Below are 16,179 nucleotides of genomic sequence, written 5' to 3'. Positions count from 1 at the left end.
TAATGTTGGCTCAGGTAAGTTTTGGTTTATATTTAAACCAGGACCAAATGACTCATAAGGTCTTAAATTAGCCAGTTTATTATACATAAAATATGTGTGGTCATAGTTTTTTTCAAGCTTTCTTCTGTGATTGTAAATTTGAAAGCCAAAAAGATTTTTTTTATATACATTAGTATTCATTTTTTTCTTTTCCTTAAAGTTATACTTATATATGTATATCTCTCATCACGCGTTTTATCCAGAAGGATGAAACGGTTCACGTGTGGAGTGGGTAAATTCTGATGCATTTCTAATATATGTTATATATGTATCTAATTAATGGATATATATGTTTATATAAAGTTCTATTTTCTTATATCTTTATATATAATTATTTTTCTCTCCTCTATCCTATTTGTAGGTTTTTAATTAACCAAATAAATTCTTTACTCTATGTCCAATGGTTAATTCTTTTCATCTTCACCATATAAATACAATATCTATGATTTTGATGTTGTGAAGGCAAGAGCAAGCGTCTTAATCTTAGAAAATCATTGGAATTGAGAATAATTATGATCGCAAAACAGGTAGAATCAATAAACTTTGCTCGAACTAGCTCTAAATGTTTCGCAAGACGAAATAATGGGTGATACTGATTTTTGAAAAATGAAATTAGACCTTCTTTGATTCACCATTTTTTAGCCTTCTTATTTCTATCACGAAATAATGGGTGATACTGATTTTTGAAAAATAAAATTAGACCTTCTTTGATTCACTATTTTTTAGCCTTCAAACACACACACACACACACACACACACACACACACACACATATATATATATATATATATATATATATATATATATATATATATATATATATATATATATTCTTTTTAGAACCCTTCTTTGAGCCTTAATCCTTTTTTAATACCTTGATTATAAAAAAAAAAGAAAGACTAACTATATATATACATATATATATAGTCATGAGATCTTCCAGCTAAAATTAAGCTGAGATTGGTGTATATATTATTTAAAAAAGGATGAAAGAAAAACAAAAGTTAAAAAAAATAAGTTTATTTATGTGAATGTAAGGTGCTTGAAATTACAAAACAAAAAAAAAGTCAAAAAAATGTTACCAAAGGGAGGAAATATCGAGCACTAAGAAATGGTTGTTCCAAGCTGGAAAATAAAAGTCACTCTAAAAATATCCTTATCTTACCAGCCTGAAACCTGGCATTACAAGCCAACAAAAGCCCTAGAAATATTCTTGAAATCAGTGTTGAATCTATATTAGTAGAGAAAAATACGAGGAGCAAGCCTATGGGCAAGAGTATGATACTAACTGAATAAGTGATCATAAATCTATCAATTCTGAAAGATTCAATGGAAGAAGATTGCAAGTTCTTGTTAATCAAAGCAGAATTCAGAAATAAGGTAAAAGATTTGGTGAATTTAAAAAGGTTAATTGCATTGACCATATTGGAGGATGTTTATTTTGTATAAATTTTCTATCCTACAACAGTCATGGATTTTATATTCTTGTTAATGAAGCTTGATATATTTTATAATACTATCTCAGTTTTTATATATATTCTTGGCTTGAAACTTTTATTTACATTTCATACTGTGCTGAAATGATGGTTTTTAATTACTCTATCCTACAATAGTCATGGATTTTCTATTCTTGTTAATGAAGCTTGATATATTTTATAATACTATCTTAGTTTTTATATATTCTTGGCTTGAAACTTTTATTTACATTTCATACTGTGCTGAAATGATGGTTTTTAATTACTCTATTATCACTTCTATATATTTTATCTCTAAGTTATTCATATATTAATTTTTTAATTCTCGCGGAGCAAAATTAATATTTAATAACCAATGAATAAAATAGTAGAGTGAAAGTAATTTTTAAGTAAATTATTATTTCAAGTCATTAATCTTGCTTGCCTCAGTTTTACTTCTCACGGAGGAATTGTTGTAGGCAAGATTATTGATATTTAGTAAACATATTCTCACTAATACTTTCTTTTAGCACAAGTTAAGCAAGAAAAATATTTCGGTTTAAACGTCACTAGTCTTAAGTTGATTAATCAACATAATTCTCACAGAGTATTATTAATTGATTATTTCTTAGTGAGCAAAGTATAATTGTATTAGAAATAAGCAATTATTCTTTAGAGAAATAAATGTAGAAATTAAGATTTTATTATAGTAATATTATCAAGTGAATTCAATGATTCCCAACTCTTTTTTAAAATTATAAATCTTCCAAAAGTTATTTATTTTGTTTAAGTAATTAACAAGTTTTAAACCTCACTCACTTTTCATCAATTAGATTCTCTCAAATAGTAGTTAAAATATTACAAATCTGTAGCATAGATTATCCAGTCTCTGTGGGATGATATCTTAAACTATATTATAATTTAACAGAGTACGAGTAGGAAATTCCAATACACATTGGCCTCGTCACGCTACACTGGTTCAAGGAGTGGACTCTGCAACATGTACCTCGGGATCGAAACAGTGAGGCCGATGCTCTTGCTAACTTGGGATCGTAGGTCGACGATGATGAGTTCAACTCGGGGACGGTCGTACAACTCATGAGATCGGTAATGGAAGAAGGTCATGCTGAGATAAACTCAACAAGCCTAATCTGGGACTAGAGAAACAAATATATGGAGTATTTGAAGATCGGAAAATTGCCCTCGGAACCTAAAGAATCGAGGGCTCAACGTACAAAGGCGGCCCGATTTAGCTTGTTCGAAGACGGTAACTTATTCAGGAGAACGTTCGATGGCCTTCTTGCAATATCTCTAGGGTCGGGAGATACCGAGTATGTCATGAGGTAAATCCATAAGGGAACTTGCGGGAACCATTCGAGTGCCGAGTCATTGGTTCGAAAGATAATCAGAGTTGGCTATTACTGGATCGATATGGAAAAAGACGCAAAGGAGTTCGTACGAAAATGCGATGAGTGTCAGAGGCATGCTCCGATGATCCACCAGCCCGGGGAGCCGCTGCATTCGGTCTTGTCACCCTGGCCATTCATGAAATGGGGGATAGACATCATTGGTCCCCTGCCTTGGGCACCCGGTAAGGCTCAATTTATCTTGTTTATGACTGATTATTTTTCTAAGTGGGTGGAAGCCCAGGCATTTGAGAAAGTCATGGAGAAGAAAGTTGTTGATTTCATCTGGACCACATAATACGCCAGTTCGGAATGCCGGCCGAGATCGTATGCGACAACGGGAAGTAGTTCATTGGCAGCAAAGTGAGCAAGTGTTTTGAGGACTATAAGATCAAAAGAATCCTATCGACACCCTATCACCCTAGTGGGAACGGGAAAGCAGAGTCCACGAACAAAACCATACTCTAGAACCTCAAAAAGAGGTTGACCGATGCCAAAGGAAAATGGAAGGAAATCTTGCCCGAAGTCCTATGGGCATATCGTACGACCGCAAAATCCAGTACCGGGGCCACTCCGTTCTCGTTGGTCTACGGTGCCGAAGCCCTTATACCGGTCGAAGTAGGAGAACCGAGTCTCCGTGTCTGATATGCAACCGAAGAGTCAAACGACGAGGCCATGAGTACGAACCTAGAACTGTTAGATGAAAAGCGCAAAGCCGCCCTCGTCTGAATGGCCGTCCAAAAGCAACGGATCGAAAGGTATTACAATCGAAGAACCAACCTTTGACACTTCAGTGTCGGGGACTTGGTGTTAAGAAGGGTGACGCTGAGAACTCGGAACCCGAACGAAGGGAAGATGGGACCGAATTAGGAAGGCCCATATCGGATTATCGAGATCACCGGCAAAGGATCGTACAAACTCGAAACGGCGAACGGTGAACGGCTACCGAACAACTGGAACATAACCCACTTAAAACGATACTACTGCTAAGGTACGACTTCATTCATTTCTTTTCTTTACATATTGGACTAATGTTTGCAGGTAACGGTCAACGAATAATACAACTTTTAGGCTTGAAAGCATGCGTTGCACTCTTTTTTCCTTGAATCGGTTTTGTCCCAAATGGGTTTTTCGGCAAGGTTTTTAATGAGGCAACAGTGGATTATGCTAACTTAGAATTGAAGACCAGATGTGAACCAGTGTCAAAGATCACATTAACAGTATCCGAGGTTTCTCTAAAGTTCGACCTCGAATACTGGGGGCGTCACCATCGGATAATGATTTTAGAAAGGAAAGAAACTTTGAGCTCGAATAGTCAAGGCTCAGTGGATAGAATTTACTGTAAGGGCCAAACAGTCAAATGAACCGTGCCCACATAGACCACCCAAGCCATAACAAAAAGCTTGAACACATTTGAAACTTTGTATATTGCGTACAAAAATGAAAGAAAGTTTCTACCTTGCAGATAAATGCTTTGTCTATAAAAATTAATACATTCTGTTCCCTTAAGACATAGAGCCCAGTTTCTACCTTGCAGATAAATGCTTTGTCTATAAAAATTAATACATTCTGTTCCCTTAAGACATAGAGCCCAAGGGCCACCTCTATCCGGGTCCAAGAGATCACTCTCTCTCGGGGATTGTCGTCCAAAGACAAACTCGGACGGTGTAATGACCTGATTAGTCGTTTTACTTTCTAGAACCCCGTTCCCCTAAATAAGACTTCCCGTACATGCTTTTACTATTTTATGACTTGCGGGATGGTTAGTTCAGGATTTGGAAGGGTTCGGGTCAAAATTGGAACACTTGGTTCCTTAAGGTTGGCTAAAAAGGCCAAGTTTGACATCGGTCAACATTTTAAGTAAACAACCTTGGAATCAGGATTTGACGGTTCCAATTGGTTCGTATGATGATTTAGGACTTGGGCGTATGTTCGGATTGAGTTTTGGATGACCCGAGAGCGTTTTGGCGCCTAATAGTGAAAGTTGGTTCTTTGAAGGTTTTAGAAGTTTTTTAAATTTGGTTTGGAGCAGGTTTTGGTGATATCGAGGTCCTAACGGAATTTCGAGACCGGAAATAGTTTCGTAATGTCATTTTACACGCAAAAGTTGGTGTCATTCCGAGTAGTCTAAGTATGATTCGGCGCATTTGGAGCAATTTGGAAAACTTGAAGTTCATATTTTGATTCAATTTGGTTTTGGGGTGCGATTCTTAGTTATGTTATTGATTTTCGCGTTTTGAGAGTTCGAGCAGGTCCGTATCATGTTTTCAGACTTGTCGGTGCCTTTGGATGGGGTTCCGAATGGCTCGGGTGAGTTTCGGACCCCTCAGAGCAAAGTTAGAAAAAAACAAATAATTCCAGTTCTCATTTCCTTCTTCGCGAATGCGGAAGGCCTCTCGCGTTCGCGTAGAAGGAATTGGGGCTGGGGGATTTTGTGCTACACGTTCGCGAAGGTCTGGGACCGGTGACCTTCGCGTTCGCGTCAGGCAACTCGCGTTCACGTAGAGAAGTCTGGGCTGGGCTTCGGTCGTTGATTGTTCTTCGCGTTCACGGAGCAGCCCTCGCATTCGCGATGCCTTGGACGCGTTCGTGATGTGTTGTATCCGGGGTCCAGAGCCGTTTTCCTTTGCGAACGCGAGGACCCTTCCGCGTTCACGAATAAGGAGGCAACTGGGGAGTGAAGTTTTAAAACGGGACTTAGGAGTTTTGGGGGGTCATTTATTACACTATTAGGCGATTTGAGAGCTTTTAAGGATGGGATTTCGACCTAGCTTTGTAAGGTAAGTAATTCCTACCTAATGTGAGTTTAATACATAGATTATGGGTGGGTTTTATTATGAATTTTTTTAGAAATTATGGGTTTAGATGAAAAACCTAGGTTCTAATAAAAATGAGATTTTACCACGAAAATAGTTATAGAACTTAGTGAAAATCATATATTTATGTTCCTAAGGGTATGGGTAACGACTTTCTTCAAAAATTTTCGGAGTCTGGGCACATGGGCCTAGAGGTGAATTTTAGAAATCTTGCATTTAGAGTTGGGTAATCATTTTGATAGTTGGGATATGAAGTTTTGAGAATAAATTGATTAATTTAAATAATATTTGACTAGTTTCGAGTCATTTGGCACCGAATTTGGAGGTTTGAGTATGACCTTGGACCGGAAAGTAGGCCTTGAGACGAGGTAAGTCTCTTTTCTAACTTTGTAAGAGGGAATTTACCCCATAGGTAAATTATAACTAATATGTGCTCCTACGTGTGGGGGCTACGTACGTACGAGGTGACGAGAGTCCGTACGTAGCTACTAATTATGTCTTTGTCCGGGTACTCTAGGACCCATACCATGCTATACTTAAAATGTTTGCACTCCTATTTGTTGATTTAATTGTTTAAGTCATATTGGAAGTTTATAAAAGAATTGTAAAAGGTTAAATTCACTTACTTAAAGTTGCGACTGGAACACTTGACTATAAATGAGAATTTGTGTGTTATTTGAAATGTTTTCTATTTGTGGAGCGGGTGGAACGCCTCGGTAGCAGATATATGCATCTATCGTTCGTGCCGTTCGATCCCCGACAGTGCAAAGTTTAAATATTATATTGGATCGGGCCGTACGAACTCGACATAATATGCTCATGAAAATCGTTGGAACTATTCATGATTTATATTGCTTAAAATGCCTTGAAATACAAGCTGTTAAATAATGAAACTAAACTTGGGATTTAATATTTGCGAAAGATGAATTTACCATTTCCTAATATTTGAGCTTTCAGTATTGTTCATGAAATCCATGCTTAGTATAAAATTTGATATATCATTGTTGGCCCATAGTAAGTGTCAAAGTCGAACCCCCGTCACTACTTCTTCGAGGTTAGACTGGTTATTTACTGGGTACATGTTGTTTATGTACTCACGCTATACTTATGCACTTGACTATGTAGGATTTGATGCAGGTACATCTGGTTACCAGTTCGGTGCACATATTTGATCCCTGCTACGAGACTATACGGTGAGCTGCCCTTCCGAGTCGTTCTGCAGCAGCCAGAGTCTTTCTTTTGTTTATTTGTTATGTCTATTCCATTTCAGGAAGTAGATTAGAATTCTTTTGTATATTCTACTAGTAACCCATATACTTGTGACACCGGGTCTTGAAACACACTAGTAGACTTATGATTTTTGGGTTGTATTTCTATGGTTATGATTTCATTTAGCTGCTTTCGTTTTGCTCACTTTAAATTCCGTTATTTGTTAAAACATTTTTAAATTTAAGGAAAGTTAGCTGTTTGAAAAACTTATTAAAAACGGAAATCACTAGATTGTCCACTGTCGTCTTGCCTAGCAACGGTGTTGGGCGCCATCACGGTCTAAACCAGAATTGGGTCGTGGAAACATGGTATCAGAGTACTAGGTTCACGTAGGTCTCACAAGTTATGGGCAGACCTAATATAGTCTTGCGGAGACGTCCGTGCTTATCTTGGAGAGGATATAGGGTGTTAGGAAACTACTCTTTATTCATCTCCTATCGTGTAGTTGATGGTATACTGAGTTCCTTTCTCTCATTCTCTCACAGATGGTGAGAACGCGTACGGCGGGCACTCCAGACTTGGGAGGAGCTGCGCCCACCGTTGCTAGAGGCCGAGGCAGGGGCCGGGGGAAGGCACCAGCCCGAGGTAGGGGACGAGGATGTCCTAGAGCTGCCCCAGTTGCACCACCAGCGGATCCAGTAGAGGATCCCATCATTGAGGAGCAGGATGAAGTGCCCGCAACAGAGCCAGCCCCAGTAGATTTCATGTCAGCATCGGGCTTTCAGGAGGTCATGGGTTGTATGTTGTGGTTCATGGACACTATGACTCAGGCTGGTTTATTTCCAACGGACCCCGCCACCTTTCAGGCGGGAGGGGGAGCACAGACCCCTACCGCTCAGGCTCCTGGGCATGCATCCGCAGTATATCATACCTAGGGTACTCTCCCCACTGGCGGAGCCCAGCCAGTCACAACAGCTGTACCTGAGCCTAGACTAGCTGCGGCCGGTGAGCCGCAGAAGCTTTTAGACAGATGGACTAGGCTTCACCCTTCGGTCTTTGGATGTGAGCGACACGAGGATCCTCAGGAATTTATTGATAGGTGCAGGGACAGACTGCACAACATGAGGATATTGGAGTCTCACGGGGTGGATTTTACTACCTTTCAGTTGGAGGGCAGAGCACGTAGGTGGTGGCAGTCTTATATTCTTGGTAGACTAGTAGATTCTCCTCCCATGACTTCGGACCAGTTCACACGCTTATTCTTGGACAGGTATATTCCACCCTCTCAGAGGGAAGAGTTGCGATTCCAGTTTGAGCAGCTTCAGCAGGGTCAGATGTCCGTGACCAATTATGAGGCGAGTTTCTCTGAGCTTTCTCGCCATGCACTCATGATACTCCCTACTGAGGCGGAGAGGGTGCGGAGGTTTGTTGTGGGTTCGCACTCAGGTATTCAGGCTAGTATGGCCCGAGAGGTGGAGATAGGCACTTCCTACCAGCTAGTAGTGGAGATTGCTCGGAAGATCGAGGGCTATCGTCAGAGGGGTTGGGAATAATTACAGCAGGACAAGAGGGTCCGTTACTCCGAGGAGTTCAGAGGTGCCCCAGCTGGGGGTAGAGGTCAGTTCAGGAGGGGTCAGCCCAGTAGGCCTCCATATCCAGCACCGCCGCCTCCACGGGGTGCTCCAGTGTGACCTTATTTTAGAGCTATGCCAGAGAGTTCTTACAGATCGCTAGCTGTTCAGGGTCCTTCCAGTGGGTACTCCGGTCATCAGGGTTCTTCTAATGCTTACTTCAGTTCTATGCCAGAGAGCTCATCGCCCACCAGCTATTCATGGTTCTTCCGGTGGGTATTCAGGCTATCAGGGTCAGACTTCAGGGTAGTAGATCATCGCATCGAGAGGTTGTTTTGAGTGCCGGGATCTTAGTCATGTGCGGAGATTTTGCCCCAGGCTTCAGGCAAGGCAGTGCAGCAGGGCCAACAGATTACAACTTTAGTAGCCGTACCAGCCGTCCGGCAGCCCAGAGGTGGAGGGCAGGTGGGTAGAGGCCGTCCTAGAGGTGGAGGTCAGGCAAGCGAATGCCAGCCAGGTGGCGCTCCAGCCAGATTTTATGCTTTCGGCCAGGACAGATGCAGTGGTCTCAGATGTCGTGATCACAGGTATTATCTCTGTCTGTGGTAGGGATGCTTCAGTATTATTTGATCCAGGATCTACCTATTCGTATGTGTCATCCATGTTTGCTCATTTTCTGGATATTCCTCGTGAGTCCTTGGGTACTCATGTTTATGTGTCCACTCTTGTGGGCGATTCTGTTGTTGTGGATCGGATTTATCGGTCCTGTGTGGTTACATTTTGTGGACATGAGACTAGAACAGATCTTCTGTTGCTTGATATGACCGACTTTGAGGTCATCCTGGGCATGGACTGGCTATCCCCATATCACGTCATCCTTGATTTCCATGCCAATACTATTACCTTAGCGATGCCAGAGTTTTCGAGGTTGGAGTGGAAGGGTTCATCTGTCAGTACATCTAGTTGGATCATCTCTTTTCTGAAGGCTAGACATATGGTCAAGAAGGGTTGTTTACCTTATCTAGCTTATGTTCGGGATACTACGGCGGAGTCTCCGGCAATTGATTCAATACCAGTAGTCCGGGAGTTCTCCGATGTGTTTCCTTCTGATCTTTCAGGCATGCTACCAGATCGTGATATTGATTTCTGTATTGACTTGGCTCTAGGCACTCAGCCTATATCTATCCCACCATACCTTATGGCTCCGAAATAATTGAAGGAGTTGAAGGAACAAATTGAGGAGTTGCTAGCAAAGGGGTTCGTCAGGCCGAATGTATCACCTTAGGGTGCACCAATATTATTTGTGATGAAGAAAGATGGGACTATGCGTATGTGTATTGATTACTGCCCGTTGCCGTATATTGATGATTTATTTGATCAGTTGCATGGTGCTAGGGTGTTTTCTAAGATTGACTTGAGATCGGGGTACCATCAGTTGAAGATTTGGGACTCAGATGTTCCGAAGACTGCCTTCCATACAAGATATGGCCATTATGAGTTTCTAGTGATGTCCTTCGGTTTGACCAATACCACAGCGACATTTATGGATCTGATTAACAAGGTATTCAGGCCTTATATTTATTCCTTCATTATTGTCTTCATTGATGACATCTTGATTTACTCACGTAGCATGGAGGATCACGAACATCATTTGAGAGTAGTGCTTCAGACCTTGGGGGAACAAAAGCTAAATGTTAAGTTCTCCAAGTGTGAGTTTTGGTTAGATTTCGTGGCATTCTTGGGGCATGTGGTATCAGGTGAGGGTATGAAGGTGGATCCCAAGAAGATTGAGGCAGTTCAGAGTTGACCTCATCCCACTTTGGCGACAGAGATCAGGAGTTTCTTGGGATTAGCAGGTTATTATCCCCGATTTGTGGAGGTCTTTTCATCTATTGAAGCACTCTTGACTAGATTGACCTAGAAGGGCGCTCCGTTCCGTTGGTCCGAGGATTGTAAGGCGGCTTTCAGTAGCTCAAGACAGCTTTGACTACAACACCAGTTCTAGTGTTGCCCTCCGGTTTGGGGATGTATACAGTTTATTGCGACACTTCATGCGTTGGTCTGGGTTGTGTACTGATGCCGGATGGGCGAGTTATTATATACGCTTCACGTCAGCTGAAGATTCATAAGAGGAATTACCCTGTGCACAACCTAGAGTTAGCCGCGATTGTTCATGCTCTTAAGATTTGGAGGCATTACCTTTATGGGGTGTCTTGTGAGGTTTACACAATCATCGCAGCTTGTAGCATTTGTTCAAGATAAGGGATCTCAACTTGAGGCAACGCAGATGGCTTGAGTTACTGAAGGATTATGACATCACTATTCTTTATCATCCGGGCAAGGCGAATGTGGTCGCGGATGCCTTGAGCAGAAAGGCAGAGAGTATGGGTAGCTTGGCATTCATTTCAGTAGAGGAGAGGCCACTAGCCTTGGACATTCGGTCCTTGGATAACAGACTCATGAGGTTAGATATTTCGGAGCCTAGTCGAGTTCTTGCATGCGTCGTTGCCTAGTCTTCATTATTTGAGCAGATCAAGGCTCGATAGTTTGATGATCTGCACTTAGCGGTTCTCAGAGAAACGGTACTACAGGGTGGTGCCAAGGAGGTTTCTATTGGCGAGGATGGTGTTCTGCGATTCCAGGGTCGTCTATGTGTTCCTAATGTCGATGGCTTGAGGGAGAGGATCCTAGAGGAGGCACACAGTTCCCGATATTCCATTCACCCAGGTGCTACGAAGACGTATCGCGACCTGAAGCAACATTATTGATGGCGGCAGATGAAGAAAGACATAGTGGAGTATGTAGATAGATGCTTAAATTGCCAGCAGGTTAAGTGTGAGCACCAAAGGCCTGGAGGCCTACTCCAGCAGATGACTATACCCAGGTGGAAGTGGGATCGCATAATTATGGACTTCGTAGTTGGGTTGCCGCGGACTTTGTGGAGGTTTGTGCAATTTGGGTCATTGTAGACAGAATGACCAAGTCGGCACACTTTATTCCTGTGATGACTACATATACCTCAGAGAGATTGGCCCAGATTTATATCCAGGAGATAGTTCGGCTGCATGGTGTGCCCGTTTCCATCATTTCAGACAGAGGTCCTCAATTTACATCACATTTCTGGAGAGCGGTACAGAGTGAGTTGGGGACCCGCGTAGAGCTTAGTACAACATTTCATCCGTAGACCGACGATCAGTCGGAGCGGATAGTTTAGATATTGGAGAACATGCTCAGAGCATGTGTGATTGACATTGGAGGGCAGTGGGATCGATTCTTGCCTTTGGCCAAGTTTTCTTACAACAACAACTATCAGTCCAGCATCGAGATGGCTCCATTCGAGGCTTTATATGGTCGGCGGTGTTGTTCTCCCATTGGGTGGTTAGAGCCCGGCGAGGCTAGGTTGTATGGCACTGATTTGGGGAAGAATGCCTTGGAAAATATAAATTTGATTTAGGAGCAGATTCGCACAGCTCAGTCCCGACAGAAGAGTTATGCGGATCAGAAGGCACGTGATTTGTCATTTATGGTGGGCGAGAAGGTTCTCTTGAAAGTCTCGCCGATGAAGAGGATTATGAGATTCGGAAAGAAGGGAAAGTTGAGCCCAAGGTTTATAGGCTCCTTAGAGGTGTTGAGGCGAGTTGGTAAGGTTGCTTATGAGCTTGCTTTGCCTCCCAGGCAATCGGGAGCCCACCTGGTTTTCCACGTGTCAATGCTCCGGAGGTATCATACGGACTTGTCGCATGTGTTAGACTTCACCACGATTCAGTTAGATGAGAGTCTGAGGTATGAAGAGGAGCCAGTTGCCATTGTTGATAGGCAGGATCGCCAGTTGAGATCCAAGAGGATTTCCACGGTAAAGGTTTAGTGGAGGGACCAACCAGTCGAGGAGGTGACCTGGGAGTCCGAGGAGGACATAAGGAGCAGATATCCACACTTATTCAGCACTCTAGGTATGAATGTAAACCTGTTCGAGGACAAACTTTTGTTTAAGATGTGGAGAATGTAACGACCCGACTGGTCGTTTTACTTTCAAGAACCCCGTTCCCTAAATAAGACTTCTCGTACGTGCTTTTATTGTTTTATGACTTGCGGGATGGTTAGTTCGGGATTTGGAAGGGTTCGGGTCATAATCGGAACACTTGGTTCCTTAAGATTGGCTAAAAAGGCTAAGTTTGACTTAGATTAATATTTTGAGTAACCGACTTCAGAATCGGGATTTGACGGTTCCAATTGGTTCGTATGATTATTTTGGACTTAGACATATGTTAGGATCGGATTTTGGATGATCCGGGAGCGTTTTGGCGCCTATTAGTGAAAGTTGGTTCTTTGAAGGTTTTAGAAGTTCTTTAAATTTGGTTTGGAGTGGGTTTGGAATTCTGAGATTGGAAATAGTTCCGTAAAGTCATTTAAGACTTGCACGCAAAATTTAGTGTCATTCCGAGTAGTCTACGTACGATTCGGCGCATTTAGAGCAATTTGGAAAACTTGAAGTTCATATTTTGATTCAATTTGGTTTTGGGGTGTGTTCTTAGTTTTGTTGTTGATTATCGCGTTTCTAGAGTTCGCGCATATCCGTATCATGTTTTCAGACTTGTTGGTGCCTTTGCACAGGATCCCGAGTGGCTCGGGTGAGTTTTGGACCCCTCTGAGCAAAGTTAAAAAAACACCAGAAAATTCCAGTTCTGGTTTCCTTTTTGGCGAACGAGGAAGGTCTCTCATGTTCGCGTAGAAGGAATTGGGGCTGGGGGGATTTTATGCTACACGTTCACGATAGCTAGTCCGCGTTCGCGAAGGTCTGGGACCGGTGACCTTCACGTTCACGTGAGGTAACTCGTGTTTGCGTAGAGGAGTTTGGGCTCGGCTTGGGCAGCTGATTGTTCTTCGCATTCGCGAAGGGTAGGACAAGCCAGCCTCCGCATTCACGATGCCTTCGACACGTTCGCGATGTATTGTCTCCGGGGGCCAGAGCCGTTTGCCTTCACGAATGCGAGGACCCTTCCGCATTCGCGAAGAATGAGGCAGCTAGGCAGTGAAGTTTTAAAAGGAGACTTAGGCGTTTTCGGGGGTCATTTATTACACTCTTGGGCGATTTGAGAGCTTTTAAGGATGGGATTTCGACCTAGCTTTGTAAGGTAAGTAATTCCTACCTAATGTGAGTTTAATACATAGATTATGGGTGGATTGTAACATGAAAATTTGTAGAAATCATGGGTTTAGATGAAAAACCTAGGTTTTGATAAAAATAAGATTTTACCACGAAAATGGTTATAGAACTTGGTGAAAATTATATAGTTATGTTCCTAAGGGTATGGATAATGACTTTCTTCGAAAATTTTCGGAATTCGGGCACGTGGGCCTGGGGGTGAATTTTAAGAATCTTGAATTTAGAGTTGGGTAATCACTTTGATAGTTAGGATATGAACTTTTGAGCATAAATTGATTAATTTATATAATATTTGACTAGTTTCGAGTCGTTTGGCACCAAATTTGGAGGTTTGAGCATGACCTTGGACCAGAAAGTATCCCTTGAGATGAGGTAAGTCTCTTTTCTAATCTTGTAAGAGAAAATTTACCCCATAGGTAAATTATAACTAATATGTGCTTCTACGTGTGGGGGCTACGTACGTATGAAGTGACGAGAGTCCGTACGTAGCTACTAATTATGCTATTGTCTGGGTAGTCTAGGACCCATACCATGCTATACTTGAAATATTTGCACTCCTACTTGTTGATTTAATTGCTTAAGTCATATTGGAAGTTGATAGAAGAATTGTAAAAGATTAAATTCACTTACTTAAAGTTGCGAATGGAACACTTGACTATAAATGAGAATTTATGTGTTATTTGAAATATTTTCTATTTGTGGAGCATGCCGAACGCCTCGGTAGCAGATAGATGCATCTATGGTTCATGTCGTTCGACCCTCGGCAGTGCACGGTTTAAATATTATGTTGGATCGGGCCGTACGACCTCGGCATAATATGCGTATGAAAATCTTTGGAACTATTCATGATTTATATTGCTTAAAATGCCTTGAAATACGAGCTGTTAAATAATGAAACTAAACTTGGGATTTAATATTTACGAAAGAAGAATTTACTATTCCCTCATATTTGAGCTTTCAGTATTGTTCATGAAATCCATGCTTAGTATAAAATTTGATATATCATTGTTGGCCCATAGTAAGTGTCAAAGTCGACCCCTCGTTACTACTTTTTCGAGGTTAGACTGGATACTTACTGGGTACATGTTGTTTATGTACTCACGGTATACTTCTACACTTGACTGTGCAGGATCTGAGGCAAGTATGGTTACTAGTTCGGTGCGCATATTTGATCCCTGCTACGAGACTATACAGTGAGCTGCCCTTCCTAACCGTTCTACAACCGGAGTCTTTCTTTTGTTTATTTGTTATGTCTATTCCATTTCAGGCAGTAGATTAGAATTCTTTTGTATATTCTACTAGTAGCCCATATACTTGTGACATCGGGTCTTGGCACACACTAGTAGACTTATGATTTTTGGGTTATATTTCTACAGTTATGATTTCATTTAGCTGCTTTCGTTTTGCTCACTTTAAATTCCGTTATTTGTTAAAATGTTTTAAATTTAAGGAAAGTTAGCTGTTTGAAAAACTTATTAAAAACCGAAATCACTAGATTGTCCACTGTTGGCTTGCCTAGCAACGGTATTGGGCGCCATCACGGTCTAAACCAGAATTGGGTCGTGACAGACAGCTTGGGCTATCGAAGACCGGGGGCGCAAAACCTATTAGACAATGCCCGAACTTTAAAGGCTACGGCCATCCCCATTCAGGGACTGTTATCTTGGGCAAGCCCGGATGACTCAGGGTAATAATCCCATTGGACAACACCCGAATCTAAATGGTTACGGCCGTCCTAGAACGGCTCGGAGACGTCACAAATCCGTAACCAAAACACAAGGCCTTCAAATTTTCTAAATCGGTTCGAAGGCTACCCTGGGAAAAATTATAAAATATTCTAAGTAAACATTTCGGGGAAAGCTTCCGGTCATACCAAGGCCCTCACGAGTCTTAAGAAAAATAATATCGAAAACGAACAATGTTCGACCCTCCGAATAAGAGCGAATTATTACGTGCCAAGGCATCCGAAATCTTTGTAATCATAAAGAAAAAAGCAAATAGAAACAAGCTTGAAAACTGCCGAAGGGAAAAAGCCTTGTATATCTATTAAAAGATCTTTACAAAGTCCAAACGACCTCAACAAAAAATACTAAAGTACAAAAACATCTACAAAACACCTAAGCGACCTGGTCCTCATCGGAGCCCGCCTTATCACCAAGACCTCCGGGTTCCTCTCCGTCCCCGAATCCGTCAGAACCTTCGGAGTCTCCTTCGTCCTTGGGATATGCCAACTTCTTGGCCTCGGCCTCGAACCCCTTAGCATTTTTGATCTCAGCTGATAAATCAAAACCCCGGGCATGAACCTCCTCGAGGGCCTCACTTCGGGACTGCCACTTCACATATTCAACGATATCTTTCAGGCGGTCCTGGGCTGCCTTAGCATCAACTTTGTATTGGGATACCATCTCATCGGCATCGACCCTGGTTATTTCAGCCACTGACTTGGCTGATTTAAGCTCCTAGGCGAGGGTATCCCGATCGGCAACTGCAGCGCAGTTGAGACTGGAGCTCCTCGACTTT

Source organism: Nicotiana tomentosiformis, chromosome 4 (genome assembly GCF_000390325.3).
Source record: "Nicotiana tomentosiformis chromosome 4, ASM39032v3, whole genome shotgun sequence".
Taxonomy (NCBI): Eukaryota; Viridiplantae; Streptophyta; class Magnoliopsida; order Solanales; family Solanaceae; genus Nicotiana; species Nicotiana tomentosiformis.
Note: the sequence above shows the minus strand (reverse complement) of the source record.